Raw genomic sequence first — 2,680 nt, 5'->3', positions numbered from 1 at the left:
CAATAGACAGATAAGAAAGACAGATAAGAAAAGCAAATAAGAAGGGTACTAGACAACTAATGAATTGAACAAAGAGCTGAAGATCTAGGCATTGAGAGAGATAGGACCATGCATCTTTAGTGGTCTGGGTGGCAGGAACTAATTTGTGTTTCCCCAGAATTCTGCCATCAGATCCTTCAACCAACTCTTGTATATTGTGGTCCAAGATTCAAATTCCTGGAGGGAGACACTTGATTTGTCATCAAGTCAATTCTTTTTTTTTTTTTAATAAAAAAAATTTTATTTACTTAGATGCATTCAGAATGTCAACAAAACAGCTGCAACTTTTTTTTTTTGCAATTACAGAGTGGTATTCAGTTAACAGAACAACAATTATTTTGCATAAGCTGCATCAGAGACAATTGAAGATGAAAAAACTACCATCCCCATATATAACTAATTTGTGCTGTGCACCAACAAGAACCTGCTTTAAACTTCCATGCCAATTTACAACCCCCATACTATACCAAGCAAGGTTAGTGGCTATTGAAAATACCACCAGGACAGGGCTATCTAAAGACACATTCGGTAGTGTGTTAACCATACAAAAAAAGACACTGTACAGTTTAAAAACAAATCTTACACAGCCTTACATTTCAATTTTTTTCTTTAAAAGGAGTGAGTTGTGTACAGGGGGGTTAAATGCTTTATAGACAAGAAAAAAAAAACTGCACTAGAACCAACTTATTCATCATCATCATCTTCTTCATCTTCATCTTCTTCCTCCTCATCCTCCTCATCTTCTTCATCTTCCTCCTCCTCCTTCTTTTTCTTGCTTTTTTTCAGCCTTGACAACTCCCTTTTTTGCAGCATCAGGCTTCCCTTTAGCTCGGTATGCAGCAATATCCTTTTCGTATTTCTCCTTCAGCTTAGCAGCCTTCTTTTCATAAAGCTGCTTGTCATCCGCAGCAGTGTTATTCCACATCTCTCCCAGCTTCTTCGCAACATCACCAATGGATAGGCCAGGATGCTCTCCTTTGATTTTTGGGCGATACTCAGAACAAAACAAGAAAAAGGCCGAAGGAGGCCTCTTGGGTGCATTGGGATCCTTGAACTTCTTTTTTGTTTCCCCTTTAGGAGGAATATAAGTTTTCATTTCTCTTTCATAATGGGCCTTGTCCGCCTTTGCCATGTCTTCAAATTTTCCTTTCTCTTTAGCAGACATGGTCTTTCACCTCTCTGAGCACTTCTCAGAAAACTCTGAGAAGTTGACTGAAGAATCTGGGTGCTTCTTGTGCTCCTCCCGGCAAGTTTGCACAAAGAAAGCATATGATGACATTTGCCTCTCGGCTTCTTAGGATCTCCTTTGCCCATGTTTAATTACTTTTCCTCAGCGAACACAGAGTAGCCCAGTGCCCATCCGGCTCACACTTGCCCCAGTGCTGTCTCTATCATCAAGTCAATTCTTAAGTTTTCTTCCTAAGCTGTGGTCAGAGATTTTATACCCCATGATTGACATCCTTCTAGAATCACATGGGGGGCAGAGTCAGGTACAAATTTGCAATGAATGCTGAGAAATACATATATATGAAACAAATGCATACTGTGTGATTAAAATAAGAAAAACCTTTTCCACAATTAAAGACTTAATTTCAAAATACATAATTCTTAACTTTTTAGAGAGTTTAGAAATAGGCTTCTTGAATAAAATGGTTTCTTCTTGAATATACCAATATTCCTTATATCAAGAATATACCTTCTTGATATAAAATGGTTTCTTTAGTGTAGCTTCAGTCTGATAACAGTCAAGGCCCTGGGGCCACCTCCAACTTTTCTTTCTGGTTCATGGCTCTGTTTCTGTGTTGAAAGTAAGGAAACTTGATGTTCCAAGGCTTGCCCTATGTCTAGAGAATGACTCAGACAGGACAGAGAAGTGTATAGTACCTTAGCTCTCAATGAGCATTTCAATCACTTGGAAAATCCTATTTGCAGGATTAAAAAAAACTATTAATCATATCTTAGGCTGAGCATGGTTCAGCCTGAAGTAGAACTATGACCCAGGGAGAAAGCATCGTGACCTCAGGCTAAGGAAGACTGGGTTTGGGTTCCAACTCTGATATTTGCTTGTTTGGAAAAGACTGCTCTACCTTCCTTAATGTCAGTTTTATTCTTTTTTAAAATCTGTGCGATGAGGATGTTGAACAGGATACTTTCTAATGAAATAGTAGAATAAGTAGATGTGAAAACAAATAAATATTTTAGAACTTAATAAATCTAAACTCCACTCCATTGATGAGCCTTAATTTGATTCATTTAAACATAATTTTAGTAAAAGATAGATGCCAAATATATATTTTAAATAATTTTAATTGCATCTTTGTTCTATCTCGTAGACAAATGAAAATCACCACTGAGAAATTGTGGAAACTATCTCTTCTGCCTGCTGATGAAGATGTGATTGTTTGGAAAACCTGAGCAGGCTTAGACGCCCTTGTCTTCACTGCTTCTTCCCCAGGCCATTGGTCAAGTATACCAACTGGTAGACACAGAGGGTTAGCAGGCCACCCAGCCTCTGACCCCCATTTTTATTTCTTTATCAAGAACAGACATATTAGGAAATATTTGCATTCAATCACAACTCTCAGATTTCATTGGAGGTGCTTGGCAAATTTTCCTCTTAATCATAACATTAAACAGCAAA

General features: G+C 37.8%; 1 pseudogene; it reads right to left on the bottom strand.

Moving 5' to 3' along the window:
• Window positions 1-258: 258 nt before the first annotated feature.
• LOC112301232 (high mobility group protein B1-like) lies at window positions 259-1,366 on the bottom strand (annotated as a pseudogene).
• Between the last annotated feature and the right edge of the window lie 1,314 nt (window positions 1,367-2,680).

This window comes from Desmodus rotundus, chromosome 8 (assembly GCF_022682495.2).
Source record: "Desmodus rotundus isolate HL8 chromosome 8, HLdesRot8A.1, whole genome shotgun sequence".
Lineage (NCBI taxonomy): Eukaryota > Metazoa > Chordata > Mammalia > Chiroptera > Phyllostomidae > Desmodus > Desmodus rotundus.
Note: the sequence above shows the minus strand (reverse complement) of the source record. Positions and strands in the feature narration are given on the sequence as shown.